Here is a 19,205-nt window from a genome sequence, read left to right on the forward strand (position 1 = left end):
AGCGTCGCCATGGTGGTTCCTCTCCTTTAGCAGATGGTCCGCCTTTCCTCTATCGCCCGAGCTGTACTTCGTGAGACAGATCGAATTTTCTTTCGAGCTGGGGATATAATCGATTCGTCTTTCGTCGTGGCTCGATTTCCACCAGAGGTTGACGACGCGTAGTGAACAATAAAAGACCGGTGACGAGATATGAAAATGAGGGGAATAGGATGGAGAGACAAAGATCGAGAGATAAGGGTAAAGGACAGGTGGTGCGATCGGATAGAGAGGAATAAGAATGGAAGAAATTCCAGAGTAGTAGGCGGAGAATGGCGGTAAATTAAATACGGCAGCACCCCGGAGGGGGTTCGTTTAATCGCTTAATCGAGACTCCAGAAATGCTCGCAGTGAACGGAGGCTCGCGCGCTTTTCGTTTCGTCTCGATGAAAGCTCTCGAAAGGGTCGGCAATTACTTAAAAACGAAGTTGTGCACCATCATCGCCGCCGTTTTCTTTCTCACTCATCGGGCTGCGTCTTCCACGTTCCCGCCTCCTTTTATCTCGTCCATTTCTACGGTTGCTTTTACGCGGTTTTTCACCAAGCTATATCTACGCGAAAGCCGCCTGGAAAAAGGTGGTCGCGACGCAACTGCCAACCGGATGGACCGTCCTCTATTCGGATAACGACAGCAATATCCAAATAGTAAAACGAATGGTAGCCGACTCGAGGGCACGGCAAACACTCGAATAGTGGCTGGATCGATGAAAGGTACGCGAATCGCGGCAACCGGCGTAATAAAAGAGTCCGACCGCGTAAACGTAATCCACCTCCTTCCCCTCGAGCCCCAACCGGCTACTAACCAGTCTCGTTCGCTTCCCTGAATTCTTTGCGTTTCGAAAGCCACGCGAACACGAACGGTGTAGTTGTCCAAAATTTCAAACTCCTCTGTGAATGACGTGGCGAAATACCGCTACGGACCGAAAATCGGTAGGTTTTTTTCACGTGTGACGTACCTGGCGTCTTGGTATGGCACCTCGTAAGATGACACGTCACATAAGTGGAAGGAAGCGCGGTTGCTCAGTGAACGAGCTAAGAGAATCAGTTGCGACGCTCGCGGTCGTCGTTGTTCATCCTTTCAGGTCGTTCTCGACTTCCGCCTGGAGAACGAGAGAATGGACCGGAGTGTCAGCAAGAACGGAGAAAGCTATGAGTAATAAGGAGGTCCCCGGCGAGACGGAAGAATATTTCGTCTCAGTCGCGACACGTAAACCATGGTAGACGCGTAGACACGTAACGTTTGCTGGAATCGAGGTTACGCGGCTTCGAGTGAGTCGCCGATCGATATTCTTATTCCGACGACGATCTCGATGTTTGAACGCTACTCGACCGCGTCTACCCGTTTCGGCTGGTCCTCGGAAGATGATCGTGCAGGTCGAAGAAGAACGAAGGAGAAGGCGCGATGAGGCGAATTGCGCGTCCAGAAAATAGGCAACAATGATTCCTTAGCCGACGTAAGAGCACGTTTTTGCGAAACGATCGTCGAGAAGAGAGTGAGCGAAACATAGGCGACCAGATGGAATCGCTGCCGCGCAGCGAATCTCGGTTCCGCGTCTTTTTACCTAGCAAAAAGTCCTGGAAGAAGCTTAATGGAGCGTCTCTCGAGCAGCGGGACGATCCGTAGACGAGAAGAGCTCACGAGTTTTTCTCGCCTTCCGAATCGTAAGGCTATACGCTGCTACGGAAATCCCGCGAGAAGGACCCAAGATTATCGCATTCCCATAGAACGAACGAGAATTCCCCCAGCGGAGAGAAAGAAACGCACCGGAAACGGAGACAAAAGGAAAACACTCGGCTTCTTTCAACATGAACGAGGGAAACGTTGTCCTTGAGGAATTCGTCAAATGGGAGAGACACGAGTGGTGACGAATCCTTACTTCCGCTCCTTCACCTACGTCCAGAAACAGGTTTACGAAACGAGACGAAACCACGCGCTAAAGCACTTTTATCGTAACGAAAAATAAAATATCGATGAAAATATGTCGATCAAACGGAATCAAAAATATCTTTCGAACAGAGAGAGAGAGAGAGAGAGTGTGTGTGTGTGTGTAAGCGACATTCGGAAAGCATGAATACGATATCATCGTGGGATTTTCTCCACGTTGATTCCAACGAAATCGAAATAATCCGACGATAGAATAACGATAACGATAAAACCGGGTTTTCACAGTGAACGAGAGAGAACGTCAATGAAGGGGGAGGAGGAGTATTCGAAACCGAAAACCATGGCGTTTTCCGTCCACGTAATCGATTTACGAGGAGTCATTCGTCCCCGGCGTTTTTCTCTGGTGAGGCAAACGTCGTCGAGGCACGAAAGCGAGGTGGAAGCGTGCCGCTCGAGTTTGGACCGAGGGACTGTGTCCCCCTACCTCAATCTCGCTCACCCTACTGCCACTCTTTCCATCTCCATTTCCCTTTGTCGCTGCGTTTTCTCGTGGTCGCTTCTCACTCTCCATCTCGCTTTCTCTCTCTTATTTCTGCCATCCACCCTATGAACGGTCGCCAGAGAATTCTCTTGTATCGATCGACCAAAGATGGGGAAGCCCGCGTCCCACGATTTAAGTCTATTTAATGGCGATACATTGTTTAGTATCGCGCGAGCGCGCCCGCCTAATATAATTCCTCCGAATCGCCCCCGTTGCCTACTGTTTGCCCTTCCTATGTAAAATCACTTCGCCTTTGCATCTCGTTTTCCGACAACCTTAAGGCTCTTAGGTCAGCCACCTCTGCAATCGCGAAACAGTAGCGTGTGTTCGCGCGCGCTCGTTTGGACACGCGTATTTTGTTCAACACGGACTATTTCGCTACGTATTTGCAGAGACGTTGGCAGGAATTAATAAAGCCTTTGGTAGAGCCATACGGATTTTTTCTATCAATTTCTCGGCTACGTTCCATATTTGAGCGTATTGTGCTCCGCGAACAATAACTCATCTCGATATTGCTGGTCTGGCTCTCGTATCCGGCAAGGCCGGTCTCTCTATCTAACCTTCCTTTCTCTCCGTCTCGTTCCCGTGCCCGCTTCCAATTCGCTGTCTTCGTTCGCTTTTTCGCTTCTGTCTCCGTTCCCGCCTCTGCATCGATAAAGTCACCAGCAGTCGCGATTTTACGACTCGAAACGGAACTTTGCCTATTAAAGCGTGGCTCGTTAGCTTCGCGACGCGACGCTAGCGATCGAATACGCTCGCAGACGCGACTCGCTCGATTCGTTTCAACCTCGACGCTCCTGCCAATTCGCGTCGCGATCCACTTCTATGGTTGTCTATATAGCAAAAATTCATCGAATGCTATTTTTATGAAGTTACGCGGAGTTTGACTACTCGTCATCGACTATGTCCTATACGTAATCTAGCCACACTGCCAATTACGAAGATCGCGATGTCGAGAATTTTTTAGATGCGAGAGTTGGCTGCGGTCACGATCAGTCACGACTGACAATCGACGATTACGAAGCAGCAGTGAGGACAAACGAGTTCCGATTCGACGCGGTCAAATTCGCAGAGATTCGATACAAGTGCAAGCGTAATCGTCGCTGGGAGGCACGTACGCAGCGACAGGTCGGCTTTAAAGGAGCCACGGATTCGTTGGTGCGTTTACGTTTGCGTGGCACGTGGGTGTACTCGAGGAAAACTCTCGGCGGAACAGTAAGCTGGAACGAGAAGCCAGGTAATGAAGGATAGAAGGGCCGGCTGGCCTGTGTTTGAGAAGCACTAGTCCGGTCTCCCGAGAGTGGTCGGTCTTCTCCTGGATATCTGACGGGAGGTACGACTCGAGAAACACGGACGGGGTACGGCTGGTCACTTCCCAAGGGAACTCGTTTCAGCTTCGTCTCTCCTACACATCGGCTTGTGTGTCCGCGTAAAAGCTTGCGTTCGCGAGAGTGAGAAACCAGGTTATATGCAGATACATACTCGTTCTTCTCGGCCTTTCTTCGACGATAGTCCGCTCTCTCGCTCTCTCTCTCTCTCTTTCTCTCTTTCTCTCTGTCTCTCTTCGTTCCCACTTAGCCAACCCCTTCGCATCCCCGTCACCCTCGTTTCTTTCCTCGCCTCTGAAACGCTCAACGATACCCTGAGGTACGAAATGGCAATCGCTCAGAGCTCTCGTTCTCTGTCTCTACCACTGTTCCGACACTCCGCCGTACTCTGCTTCTTCGTCCCTTTGTTCGTCAACGTCCTCCGCGTCTCGCAAATCAACGCAGCTTCTTACTTTCGCGCTTACTACCTTCGGCATAGACGGAGAGGGGTAGACGGCTCTTTCGCATTACATATTTGCATCAGCTATGCGCCTGTTCCCGTTTTCTTCGATGAAAGTTTGTTGAACATAGAGCGCGGAATGTTTCTCCTCGCCTAATCCGACGTTATTTCCGATCGAGCGTAAGAATCTTCATGGCGGTGGATTGTACGTCCGAATTACGAGGCGCGGCAAAGGCGGATGTTAAGGGAAGATCAGAAGAGTCTCATCGTATTTTTCCTCGGCTAAATCCTCCTCCGTTGGCCGTTCACCGTTCGCGAGAACTGGATTACCAGGGATCTGGTGAAACGCGCGTCCATGCGATGGGTTGGCTGGCCGGACGGTCGTTCTGCTTTAGCCGTTCTCCGGATCCACCTCTTTTCCTACCATTTTTTCCCCGCGAGGCTCATCGATCGATCGATGCGTTTCCAATGTGGTTTCCGGAAAATCGGACTTGCTACGTCGTCGTTTTACCGAATGTTGCATAGTCGGTATCAGTGGCCTGTGACCTCCCTCATTCTCCATCTCTCTCACGCGCTCGCGCGTGCATCCTTGCTCTGACGAGGTAGATTTAATTAATGAACGTGCGGGAAACAGGAGGAGAGAAAGGAACAGGGAAATAGGAGGGGAGAAGGGAAAAAACGGGGACAGAAAGCCGGGAAAACGCGGTGGCTTCCCACAGAGTAAACGAACGAAATTCAACGTCCGACAGAGGCACGTTCCTTCCGACGCGTTACGCTTCCACGGCGTTACCACACGAGAAAGATGTTTCCCTGTGGAGTGGTAACGCTCTCTGGGGCGTCTCTTGTTCCTCGTTTTTCGTGGCCCAGTTGCGGCCAGGGAAAAACAAAAGATTCCGATTCCCGATTTGCGCGTGGTAAAATATAGTCGACGATTCACGCCCATGCAACCGATAGCCCGCTCTTTCTCCCCGATTAAATACCTAAATACCGTCAGCCGCCGCTGCGCCGATACGTGGGCACGACGCGTTAAACGATTAATCGCACTGATTGGATTCCAATTAGCCTGCTAACGACACCGCGCGGCCAAAGCGGATTTTCCGCGCTCGTTTCGCGTCCTCTCGCAGCAGCTCGAGTGAAAGCTTTTTTTCTGATCTCCTTTTTTTTTCCTCAACCCATACACACACCCCTCTCTTTCGCTTTGTCCTTTTCTCCCTAGCCATGATCGCTCTTCCCAGGCCAGGCGTGATTCCGTTACGACATTGAAAATACGAGCAGCGTGAAAGCGCGTTTTCCTTTATTACCACAGTGAGACGATTTTATTGGTCGCGTCGCGAACCATTCCTTCTTTGGAGACGAAAGACGATAGAAGGTGTACTACGGTGCAAAGAAATCAGCAACCAAACATTTCCCGCGCTCGATTCCCGCCCTTGCTTCGTCTCGATTCAACGGTTCCGACGAAAATTCGCCCTTGCTCCCGCGTTGAATTAGTAAAGAGTCAACCGTGTGTTAACGGCACCGAAGAAATCTTGACTCTCGGCCACTCCACCGAGAAAATTCCAAGCAGCTTCCTTTCCTTGCCTCCGTCGCCCTCTGATTCGACCCATTTTACAATCTATCTGCCTCCTTTCTTTTCGTCTCGCGTGCACGCGGCCAGTGTAAGCACACCGTTCGAATAACCGACAAACAGCCGAGTCGTCGAAAGCTTCCCTAACCGAAGAAACGTATTGCAGCCGTATTTGCATTCAATTTCTCCGGGAGGGCTCTCCCCTTCCCCCCTCCCCCGCGTTTCGTCCTTTCAACCTCGTTTTTCCCCTTTTCTCGCTCCCTTATCGCTTTCTTCTTCTCGCCCGCATATCCACCCTCGTCTTTCCTATTGCTTATTCGCTCTCCTTCTCGCTCGCCCTTTTCTTCGTTGCGAAATAGGGCCTCGAGGATGAAAGGAATGCACTTGCCAAACATTAGCATGCCCGTATGTCGTAGTCGATACAGAGCCGCACGAAAGCCTCTCCTTACGAAAGGGCTGACACATCGTTGCTCGCTACTTTTCTCGAGTCGCCGCTTTCGTGATCGTTCTCCTTCCATTTCTTCGTCATATCGTCGATGCGCGGACTTTTAAACAGCGATTCTTCAAAGCTTAACGTTTGGTCTATTCGAGACGCCTTTGTGTCTCTGGATCTGCTTCACTCCGCCAGTTTTCTCGTAGTCCGGGAAGGGCGGTAGCTAGGATCAGGCGAAAACCTCCTGGACGAAGCCTGGCCACTGTCTGAAGTTTTGGAATAGTTGACGGGAAAGCACGGAACGGGCGAAGTTTTCTGAGAAACTTGAGCTCGAAGGGGCAAATTATGTGGCTTCGAGCTCTCACTTCTGTTCGCTGGCACTTTTCTTACGCGACTTCCTCTTCCGTTCTTTCGAGTTGTTCGTCACGCTGTCAGGACTCCGCAAGACGAGAGGACCACCGTCGAACGTTTCCTCGAAAAATGTCTTTCGCTTCGTAACTCGAGGACGATCGACGAACAACCTTTCTCTCTCTTTTTAAGGCTTTTACTGCCTTTTCCATCCGGCGCGGCACTGGCGAGGAGCTGCAATTCCATTTAGATCACGATCCGGAGAGATTCGAGTTCTTAGAGAGACAATTTGGTCACGATCATTGCGTTCGGTTCGTTCTCTTGATTAGAGTTCAATGAGCCTCCATTTGGGTCACGGCACTGTTGTGTTGAATTTGTGTTATCGGTCGTGCAGGATTATGATGAACCGAGAACAAAACGCATCCTGGCATACCCGTGCACACCTGAATACCCATTCACGCGGGTACGTTGTATTTCGTTCCGAATTTCTCACGTCTGTCACGTACCATCGTCGCTATATTAGGTTAGTTCATTCAGGATTATTCACCTTACATACAGGTTTTATGTGACTTATTATTTTTGTACGGGGAGAGTCTCGAACGAATTCATTATTTACATCGGCAGTTCAGAACGCGTTCTCTCGTCAAATAATTTTATCGACAGAATTAATAGGAGTTGAATTTTTTAGCTCGGTCTCGGAATATTTCGTGGAGTTTGGAGCCCGCGGCGTTATCGCGCTGATCCCGATTGTCCCGCTGAATTTATTGTTCCTTCCCTTGGCGGTATCACGTTTCGGGCGATATTTTTTGCTGATCGCGTACCCAGAGGTATTACATAAATTATGTATCAGTTTATGCACTGACTTCGATGCGTCCTCTGTCGTTCCCTCGACCGATTCCTCAGGGAACGATGTCACGCTCTTGAATTAATTCGCCTTGGCGAAACGTATCTCTCGTTGTGACTCTCGTGGTTGTTCCATCGCGGTGGCGCCGTGTAGTTTCTTTCCTTTCTTTCCGTGATATTTATCTCGTCGAGTCAAGTCCGAGACGAGACGAACACAGTCCTTTTTTATAGTTCTCCATCGGAGAGAACGAACCAATTTTCGGCCACTCTAAACTCTCTCATCCATCGCGTAACGATTTCCTTTCGGACGTTCGATACGGTACGATTACGCGACGATCGGTGACCAAAGCTTCTTAAGGGTCTTTCATCCGATGATGCAAGGTAGTGAATTTACCACGACATTCACCGTGGCGAAAAAGCTGGTTTATTAAAATCACGAGGGTCGTTGCTTATTAGAAATCGAGCCCGCAGGCCATTAATATTCATCGGCTTGTTTCGTCGATAAAAGATTCCTTCTTCCGCGAGACAGCCAGGCACAAGTGGTGGAAAGGTGGCCTCTATCTTTCTATTAGGTCTCCGACGGATTATCTCGTTATTGAAACGATAAAAAGAATCCTTCCTTCGTCGGAGTCAAGTGATCGTCAGGAGGAGGACGAATGCTCGAAATTACGGGTCTCGAAGCTCGACTTGCAATCTCACGGTCTTTATACCGTCCTTGCATAGTCGGCCATGTAGGTATACAATAGTTTGCGCATGTAGTGTCACGTTCTCACAACGATAACTTCGCAGCTCAACTCCATCTCATCTCGACCTGCTATTCTCAGATTTCTGGCACATGCCTCTTAGAATCCTAGGATATCCTATGAATTTAAAGATCGCTTTAGTTTGAGAATATCTTGAAATTTGTTCGCCGTGCTTCTGCGAAAACTTCGCTTTCTTTTGTACCTTGGTGTTATTTTCTCTCCTTTTCATGATAATGTTTATACCTACTGCCTGGTATCGCGCTGCTCTTTTCTTGCTGAACCATCATTTTCGATCTTTTTGTATTACTGAAATCCCTTTTTTGGTCTCCTTATGTTGTTTCTTTATCGTTGGTATTTGTATTTTATATCCTTACAACCTCTTTTTGTTGGTACAACTCTTTTTCGATGTCCTTGTACTGCTGGTTTTATCGTTGTCTATTTTTCATTCCTTAGAAGGTTGGATTCTCTCTCGTTGCTAGAATTTCGTTCCTGGAAACGCTCCACGTGGCAGAATTGCTTCGCCGAATGTAGAAATTTTTCAAAGTCCAAATTTCATCACGGTAAGATGTACTCCGGAAATGTATCGTCAAAGGGAAATCCGGTGATAAATTACTTCCCATCGCTAATCTTCATTTCGAACACTTAGCGACGCTCATGGTAGTCACATAGTCGCCAACCACGATTTTGGTGAAAGTGTCCGCTTATGATAAATTAATAGATAAATTGTAGTAATTAATAAATCGTTGCCAAAGTTTAGATGTTTCAGCGTTTCGACTAGCGAGATAAGAGTCCACATGCTGAATTCGTGCCGCGTGAAATATATGTATTTCAGCCTAGGTTTGATCTCAATTGGTAAAGACAAAACATCGGCTACGGTCCTCGATGTCGCAGTTTCGATTTGTGTCGTTACTTGGTGCTTTAATTTAGGACTTCGCTATATATCGTTGAGGCCACTATACCTGGCGCCGATTCGATCTCTCATAATCGATTGTCCTCGACGATGAAACGGTTATTACAGCGACAGAACAGGCAGCCTGGCGATTCAAGTTGTTCTGCGAGCGTTTATCGTTGTTCGCTGGTAGCGAATGATTCGCGGCTGGGAACAAATGCTCGAACAGGTCGCGATGACATTTAATCGAATTCCACCGGATAAAATATTCGAATCCGGAGGGTTACGCACCGTCGAGTCGCCACCCGCTAACGGGCATCAATTAATTTGGATTTATTAGAACGAAGTCTCGTCGAACGCCGTGAAATCTCTCCTGTCCCTTTCCCACTCGTCGTCTCTTCTCTGTCGCCTCGTTTACCTCTCTACCAAGCGTTTCAACGAGTGTACCCGTTCATTCCAGGACGCGCAAACGCCGCACCGCTAGAAATTCACGTGTTTATCGATTATCCATCGTGTGACGCGTGCCGATCGTTTCCGTTTCGCGATTAATCAGTCAGGTCTGGCCGTTCGCATTTCGTCCGTAACCACTTCGATTTCCTCACTATCTTCGCGGCTATCGTACATGTACACAATACAATTCTGCCGTTCTCGACGAGAAGCTGCAGAAGACGCGGTCCGGTTCTACCATACGTATCGTCTTTGACGTGTTCCATATTATTCGACATCGTTCGCGACGTTCGCGCGTAACACAATCCACGCGTTGCCTCTTTTTAAAGATTAACGAGACTCGACGCGACACCCTTCAGCGATAAATAATTTAGACTCAAAACTGTCCTACCTGTCGCTCGGCCTGTACGCTTCTATCTACTATCTTCTCAAAGGATATCCGACGAAGGTCTAGGGAAAACGTGGAACAATCGAGAAATAAGAGACGAGCGAAGCAGCGAAACGGAAGGTACATAGACGTTGGCGAAGCGGAGCCGAGAGAAAGCGTATTAATTCGATTTTCCGGCGTCGATGCGGCACATCAAAGCGAACGGCCGAGAGAACGATCGAATCATATCTATTTATTCGTTCACGCTAAAACGCCAGCAAGAATTCCACTCTCCGGCCCAGAGGGGAAATTTATTTTTCCGCCATTAAAACGGGGTTAGCGCCGATACAGTCGGCGTAATCAGCAAATGAATTTGCCTCTCGACGCATACTATCGATCGAATCGCTGTTTTCGTTGTACCGTCCGGCCCTAAGTGCTCTCCAGGGATCGTCCGAGTTAATTAATTCTAAAATTTGTGGACATTTCACCGACCCGTTAATTACTTTGAAACTAACCGAAGAATAGTAGGTAACTTTCGATTCGATTCAACGGTATCTCGCGGAGAAACGTATTAAGTTTGGAAGTATGGGTTCATAAGCATCATCGTCTCATCTGCGAGAGGGGTAACTCGTCTTCGTAGTTATGAATCTTGAGACTACCGTTGAACTCTCTCTCTCTCTCTCTCTCTCTCTCTCTCTCTCTCTCTCTCTCTCTCTCTCTCTCTCTCTCTCTCTCTCTCTCGAGGAGTAACTGATATTTAGATTGATGGAGAAGACCAAATTACCGAAGAATACTCAAGGAGAAGAGAGAATAGCCTGATAAAATCTGAAAGTTCCATCCGGCAGCACTTTCCCGATTATATCGTGACGTGTTGAGAAGTTGGACAAATCGTTCGATAATTATTCACGAACGATCTCGTGATATTCATCTACGGAAGTTTTAATTGCACAATCAATTTTGTAGTTTAAAACGCAATTGCTAAATGTACCGTCGCGCTTCGCTCACAAAAGGCCAAGATCTATTCGTAACTCAACACCTTGGAAAATTTCCTTTTTTCTTGCAGCCGTAGGCGCCGAGTGCTCCAGCTAAAGTCTCGGTTTATTGCGTGGCGAAGTGATAAGTTCTAAGATTGTATGGCAGTACGCAAACTTAAATACGTCTCACCCTAGAGTAACTTTGACTTTGTCGGTCGATCACCTTCCAACCGTATTTACGTTTCAGTATCTTAAAGATCTCACCCCGAGAGAGTCGTGCTTTCTTTTCGGAATAAATATACAGCCACTCTAACGCACGAGCCGCATTTTGTCTTTTAAGGGGATAAAAACACTCGAGAGAAAAATTGTGTAGCTTATCGTTGCGATCTTGCGGAAACGCGTTCGACCGCTCGACGAGGAACGTTCGAAACAGGGATGGGAGAAAGAGTCGCGTAGAGATGATTAAGGGATGCTCGTAAATTTCGATGCCACGAATCTCGAGCACCATCCTTTGGATAACACTCGATACTCTCGTTCGTTCTCCCTTTTGACTGAGTGTTTCGCTTATGGTGGATATGACCGCGACGATATCCCGGCCCAACGCTTGGAGGGGCTCCACCCTCCTCCGTTTCGTTTTGAATCGACGAACCTGTCGCTCGAAAGAACCTGCTCTGGCACAGAAAAGTACCCAAGAGGAGAATGGTGGGGGGTACGGACCGTAGGGGTTTACTCGTTGATGGGAAGTTTAGGCGAAAGGCGGCCTCGTGTCGTACAATGGCTCTTGTTGGGCTTACGAGCTAATCTTTTATCTCGACGTGGCACGCGTCCTCGACCCATCTGGCAAAGTTTACGGGGGGTCGATCGGTCTCTATCGTGACGATATTACGCTGCCGGAATAACTGCAGACTAACGTTGGTATAACGACGCCGTAAGCTCGGTGAACGGGGATATGTTTGGCGATTTACGCACTCGTTATTTTGTTTCTACGCTCCCTCTCCCATCCTCCATCGATTTACGGGTTTACATCGAACCAGACAGGTTTTTATTACATCATCGTCGAGTACGTTTCCCGCGAATTAAAATCCATCGAATGGCAATGAGTCGACGTTCTCTCGGAGATGGTATCGACGAGTCGAAGTCACGAAGCTACGAAAGCGCGCGCACGTTCGGTTGTCAACATAGTCCAGTTTCGTTCGGTGATTCGGTGATTCTTTCCGTCTTCAGTCATTCCGTCGGCTTCGTCGTGCACTTTGACTTCTGCGAAGGTTTCGTGGGATTCTCGGCGCACTCTTGCCGAAACTTGTTCTCTCCTTTCTATCGAATCTCTCGACTCGAGACGTCTGGCACTGGCGGTCCCTGATTAACTCGAAAGATCGTCCCAGTCGCCTTGCGGCAAAGTTAGCTCGCCCCTCGCGTCGTCTCGCCCTGTTTCGTCACGACTTCTACCCTTACTGCCTTCTACCTTCCTCTTGTCGACGTCGAAAGAAGAAAAGAACGTCGTTGCGACAGATAGAGAGTCGGAAAGAATCGACAGAGAGAAACCGCCTCTGTTAAATGCAAATAATGACGAGACCGAGACGAATCGGATAAGAAGCTACCTAGTATTTTATTTTCCTTTGTCGAAAAATCGATGCGGGATCTACGAACGGGAGACGAGAAAAATCTCTTGTGGAGTTCGATAGAATTCGATCGCCGGCTGGATTAAACGCGATCTACGTTTAATGTTTATGGGAACTTTTAACGCGGTTTAAACCGTTTCCATCGTTCCTGGGAAGGGTGCATTATTTAAACGCCGGCGGGATTTAAGAGAATAAAAAATTGGTACGCATCCCTGGCGTTTGTAACTAGGTCATTCTCTAACGACTAGCAAATACGTTGCTGCATAATCGGTCGAATTCGACCCGCTTTATTCGCGGACCTTGCACGGTTCTCAGAGAGTTGTCTTTCTCAGAGCGTGTCGTCGCCATGGCGCGACTTGGTTCGTTCTCGAGGGGAGGGTTCGAACAGAAATCCCCCGGGAAAGCCGAGGGGAGGCGGCGTAGGATAACGCGCCCGTACTCGAATCCCTGGGATCGTGAGAAAAGCCGAGTATCCAGGCGCAATGTGCCGTGAGACTTTGTTCCGTGTCTTTATGAAAGCGCAGCACGAGAGAGGGTAAATTAGCCGAATCAGCGAGACGAGAACCGATCCCTTGGAATCGCAGTAACGAGTTGCACGCGCGACTAGTCCAATCCCAGCTGGCTCGGCCGCGCTTAAACAACTAGTTTAAATAAACTGGCTGCTTAGTGACGAGAAACGGGCTAAACGAACCGTGAGAGAGCACGCGAAGCAAGGAACCTCCAAGCCGGAGACGAGTCTGGCCGGACCACGCGGAAATGGGATAGTGAAACGTTTCGCGGAGATCGCTCTGGTTTCCGCGGAAAAGAAATTTTCCCCCGTTGCGCTTCGCGTCTTTTTTCTTGCGGTCTTGCGGCGCGGAGTCACGCGTTACCGCGCTCGCTGTTTCGACGAATTTCCACGCCTAGAGGAGTACTGCAATATACTATACCAGAGTCTCTTGTGTCATAGACGTAACCGTGGCTTTCCCGTTATCCGGTCGAATCACAGTCGTCCGTTGCTTGTTTCTCATCTTGCGTCGCGTCTTCTTTCAGGAATGCATGGATGAAAATCGAACTTACGAGTTCCCACAGACCAACCAAAGACTCGAGAACGTTAACGCGTTTCTATCTGGCTGGCGAGTGTCTTGGAATTTCGAGCAATTCGATTACGCCTATGACGACTTGGATAACGAAGCAAGACGACGAGAAAAATGAGTTGAAGTTTCAGTGGAGAAAAGCTGGAGGAGGAGAGGACTTGCGGTAAACGCGAAGGAAAAGGAAAAACCGGTGGCAAAAGGAGGAGCGAAGGGTAGAGGATTTACGCGCGAGGAGAAGCAAGGGGAGAAGGTAGAGGAGCAGAAGGAGGAGAGAATACGGCCGACGGTGGCACTGCTGGAAAATCAGACTAATTACTTTGTACGCGTGGCTTTCACCGAAATGGGCTTGCGATTATTTTCCCCGAGTATAATCTCGGCCAGACGCATAGTCCGTGGTTAAGGGACTTTATAATCGTGTCGGGCTGCGGCCATGTCCGGGCAAAAGGACGGACAGTCCTCCCTTCCCTGACACGGAAATTTCTTGATTCTTCTTTCCTCTCGCGGACTGGCAGAACCGGCCGTGGAAAACTTGTCATTCCACGAGGTAATCGCGGGAACAACGACAAAGCGACGCGAACAGTGGCTTTTTATCGCTGGAGACGAGACTCTGATCCATTCCGCGTCTCCTCTCAGCCGTAATTACAGCTACTGCCACGCAGAAACAGACGACCGCATATATTTACATATTACCGGAATACGAAAGTGGCGAGCAGGTCGGGGGCCAGAAATTGATCGCAACCCATCGACCGACCCAGGGATTTCTAACGACTGTGTGCTTGAAATTTTAACGACATCGCTATAATCGCGTGTCTTTATTGCCAACATAATCGTGAAAACTATGGAATTCGGTAGGCGGAACGGCACTCGAAAAAAATATACGCTCGTAGCGTAGCGTGCCGTGTAATGCAGAGTTGACTGCAGAGTAGACCGGAGTAGGACGATGGAGGGGTATAATTAGTAGAAATAATAGAATTTCTAAATAACATTCTGCGTGATATTGCTGAAATTTTTAATGAGCTCGAAACCGCCGCTGATTTACCGTATCGCGAGTTCGCAACAGCTTCGTTTCGCGGGGAACGATTCGCGAGAAATGCGAACAATCGTCGAGTTTAGAAAGATCAGAGGGCGAACCTTCGCCATCCCCTCGGTATTTGTACTTTCGTTTCCGCGGAGAACGATCGGGCAAAGGCGAGCAAACTTAAGTTCGGCCCCAGTGGTTGCATATCCCTGGCGATGGTAGCCGTATCGCGTTCGAGCGGTTCGCGCAATTCCAGTTTAGTCGAGCTCAATAAATTCGCGCTACGATACGCTTCGGGTTACCTTCGTTTACGCGAATCCGATCGTTTATCCGTTTGGTAGGGTGAACGTTTACGCGAAAGTCCGTGATCGTTTTGCGTTGTTTTTGCAGCGAACGGGAAGAAGAAGAAGGAATAGCAAAGGAATGGACGGGTAATCCTGGGTCGTGGGATTCGATCCACATCGATTTCTGTCTTCCATCGTGAGAGCGCATTCATCCATTATCCGCTGTGCAATTGCTCGCAATAGAAAAAGGTAAAGAGGAATTTGACTTGGTAAGAGCAAGGAGAGAAGAAAGCGCAGTTTGTTTGGAATCGACGAAGCACGCGCTCGCGCGTGTTTCGCTTCCGGAACGATTAGGAACGATATTTGGTCGGTAGAGTTTGGTGATGGTACGAGGCAAATGGAACGCTCGGTTGCGATTACTCGAGGGTACGGAAGATCCAATTGGCCTTGGATCGGGGTGACCGGTTTGGAAGGTATATCGGTGATGGCATATCGAACGGACTAGCGGCGTGCATCGACGAGAGATCGATACGAGGAACCGTTGCAATCCACCTTCGCTGTGCCCGATGTATATAAACCTGAAGAGGCGGTTTCGTATGCCGTCGTTCCGCGCCGTTCTGTGTATCGGGTCGCACGTTCGCGAATTATTACGAGTCACGTAGGCAGTAGTCGCGGAACGTAGAGTGCTATTATTACGATGTAATATGGTTGAAGCGAATTCTACCGCCGGAAGCTCGCGCGATGCTAAGGAAAGGGAGGAAAAGAAATAGGAACGAGTAGAAACGAGAGACAAGAAGTGGGAAGGATAGCCGGGAGACGGGCCGCAACGTGGAAACGGCAGAAAAAGGGACGGACGAAAGCGAGGAGTCAGTGGTCGGGTCACGAGGAAAAGAAGGGGAAAACGTGGAGAAAAGTAGAGACGGCGTTGCTGCCGTGAGGATAAGACGGTGAAACGCGGCGGGAATCGAGGGCAGACCGAGCTTTCCGTGCGAGGTGCCAGCTAGTTGTCATCAGGCCGAGAGAATAATGGAAATTATCCACGCTAGACCGATCCGGCTTGAGATCCCCTTCCCGAACACGTTCGGAGAATAGCGAGCTCTAGCTTACTCGTCACAGAATTCGACGCGACACACGCGCACATAGCCAACGAAACGGGGTTTCTCACTCGATCTACCGTTCACCAACGGAGCCTCGTCTGTTTGCATAAGGAGGAAATTGCTGCTCTTATTGGAGAGGGCATCGATCGAGCCTCGCGAAAGATTATTTTCATCGCTAGAGTCAGCTTTCTTCTCGATTTTTCTTTCTTTTCTTCAAACGAAACGACCTTTCGATCAACCGTATCTTCCATGAGATCTCGGTTCTACCGTCGCGTCGTTGCAATCGGTGTTGATCGCCAAATCCTTCAACCTTACTGCCACTACACGCTGTGTTGTCTTCTTCCCCAATCGAAGCTATTATAACCATATAGGTCATCCGAGGAACGAAAAGAAGAAGGGAATTTTAACCGGACCCTTTCGCGAATTTCACATCCGTTTTGGCATCGTGAACTCGTCGACTAAGCCGGCCAACGATCGATAATGTATGCGAGAGCCGCGCCGCCTGCTTCTCGCCATCCCTGCCTCCTGTCCCCGTGCCCTTGTGTGATGCACGCGAAAAAAGATAAATAAAATATTCGTTATGTAACAAAGATTTCTCGTCGATGCTCTCCGGAATTCTGAGAATGAGAAGAACAGAGAGAACCTAGCAGAAAATAGATGGGTTAAACTCGCGTGCACACGGTCCGCTCAGATAAGGCAACAACGCGATGCTTTTTGAATCTCTCGTAGCGATGATTAGAACCTCGATAGTCTCTGTGTGTGGTAAAAAAGAAACGACACGAAAGCCCGTTAAATGGGTTTCAATGTGACACGTTCTTGTCTCGCTTAAAGCTTTATTTGCGGCGTCCACAACAACCGGCACGATTTCGAGAGAATCGATTCGACGTCGTGGTTTCGAACGAATAACGTCGATCGTTTGGCTCGTCGTGTAAAAGAAAGGGTGAAGAACGATGATTCCAAGCGGAGTCGCGATCGAGACGGCGGCAAAGTTCCATCCTTTGCTTTTTAACTCTTTGATCGGGATATTTTTAATCAACGGGTATACCGGACGGCAACGCATCCCCGTGGCCTGTCCACTCGACAGATCAAAGGAAGAGAACGGGGATCCACCGGCAATCTACGGTTTTTGCGTTTTCGAACTCCACACGGCGTGGCGGTCGTGTTTCTGCTACAGGGATGTAAATCGGGGATCCTCTTCGCGAAACGACCTCCTTCTTCCTCTTTTTCTCTGCTGGCTCCACTCGAGATTGTATACAATTACTGGACTATGGAAATCCGATGACATATCGGAGAACGCAGAATCGCTGTGAATGACAGTCACTTGGATACTCGATTCAAACCAGAAGTTTATCGGCGACTGCTCTAATTCTCACGCACCTATCCGAGAGATTCGAGTTTGGTTTGTTCGAGTTTTGCTCTTTAGATGCTTAATGTTCCGTATCGATCGAACGAACAGGTTAAACGACTGACTCGATGCTCTGACCAAAGCACTCCTCCATGACATCGTCGTACCGATAGACTCCTCGCGGCACGCCGCGTCGACTAGACAAGGATATTCGATACCATGTCATCGGTGATTAGCGGCCACGATTTTCAATCGGGTCTTTTCAATCGCGCCGTTCAACAATGGATAATAATTCTCTCGAACTATGGGAGTTACGGACTCGCAGATAAATAGGCGGAATAGCAGGACGAACACCTCGACACAGATAGACGGAGAGAGAACAAAAACAATCGCGTTAAGAGAATTTTGGCATCGGGGAATTTCCCCGGATGAGAATCGAGAGGCAATAGAAAGGGAGCGATTCGGCCGGCGATGATCGTCCGCTGGTGTTCCCTCGAGTGGGTGGGACGCGTTCTCTCCCCGGTTGCCGCGCGTGTTGGGTTTGATTTACGTTCGTCTATGTGCCTTTCGGATTAGCGGTGCAGGGAAGACAGTCAGGGTGGCAACCGTGGCTCGCAGCCTCTTCCGACGATTATCCCGAGGCTGGGGTTGGTCCCGAGGCTCGTCGAAATAAGTACGTCGATAAATATCCCCCGTATCTCTAGTCGGGGTCCAGGATGTCGGCTATAAAAACCGAATCGCGCTTCGTCCCTTCTTTCAGGTCGGCAGAGGCAATTGCACGGCCTCCCTTCCAAGGGCCGAGAAAGTGGAAAACAGCGACTCGTCGCGTTTTCTTTTGTGATTGCCATCCATAGCCGTACCTTTATCGCGGTTAAACCGCGACCAACAACTACTATCTCGGTACGGCTGTCCTTTGTTCGCCGGTTCGGTACGCGGAAACGAGTTTTCACGTATTCTGCGAATGACCGCGGCAAAGAGAGACTAGACGAGAAGATACTGCCTCTGGTTTTCGTGGACGTTAATCGCGGAAGCTCCGAACGAAAACTCAACCTCGAACGACAAGCCTAATCCACGAGAGGAAAGCCCGTCCGATACACGCTGTAACGGAGTTGCAGAGTTCGTTCGCGTCCTCCGTTAATCTGTCGTCCCGTGAGTAACCGCGGAAACAATAACGCGCCCGTATCGGCAGCTAGAGAAGCGATTTCGAGGGGCTTGGAGTAAATCCTGGCGGAATTGCCCAGTTTCAAGCTTGGTCGTTGCACGCCCGCGTTCTTCGACGTTAGCCGGCATAGGGTGTAAGCTTTTTGTGGGCGACCTCAGGTGGTCGGAAGCGTGCTAGAAAGCTACGGTTTTTTAAAACCCTCGCTGCGTCGTGATATACATAGCTGACGCCAGGGTCCGCCTCTTAACGAATCTCCTCTCCTCGCTGCTGCATTTTCGGGGGAAGGAATTTTATGGGATTTCGGAGCTCCGTCAATCTACGGCAAAAGGAAGGAAGATAGGTAAGGGCAAGAGTTCAGGTTTGGTTAGTGCTTCGTGTTAAAGAGAAGCCGGGAAAGATCTTTTTGTTCGTATTTGGGACGTGAAACGCAAAATCGGGCGGAGATCTTGGCGTAGCGAGGTTCGTTCGTGGTAGAACGCGTCGCTATTCGAGTGTTCGCAGCTTGGCCATTGGTACTGAACTGAATCAGCATTCTGTAAGCACTAAATACCGCTAATATCGCGCATGTGCCTCGTACACCCTGATGGATGAGAATTCGCCTCTCAAACCGCCTCTCTCCGTTTCTCGTTCTCGATCGTTCCTTGGCCCTGTCGCTCCGCGTTTATCCCTTCCAACGGAGCGTCGCTTAGTCATCAGTGAGCGAGACTGTGCGTGGAAATTGCGTAAGCTTTTGCCAACATATGAGCGAGCGAGCAAGCGCGACCGAA

The 19,205-nt window shown here is 49.3% G+C and overlaps 1 protein-coding gene across 1 annotated transcript in view; it reads right to left on the reverse strand.

The window, feature by feature from the left end:
* The window catches only part of LOC139990062 (uncharacterized), a 75,495-nt gene that overhangs the window by 2,112 nt on the left and 54,178 nt on the right, over positions 1–19,205 (reverse strand). The gene's annotated exons all lie outside the window — the stretch shown is intronic.

The sequence above is a fragment of the Bombus fervidus genome, chromosome 8, assembly GCF_041682495.2.
Source record: "Bombus fervidus isolate BK054 chromosome 8, iyBomFerv1, whole genome shotgun sequence".
NCBI lineage: Eukaryota > Metazoa > Arthropoda > Insecta > Hymenoptera > Apidae > Bombus > Bombus fervidus.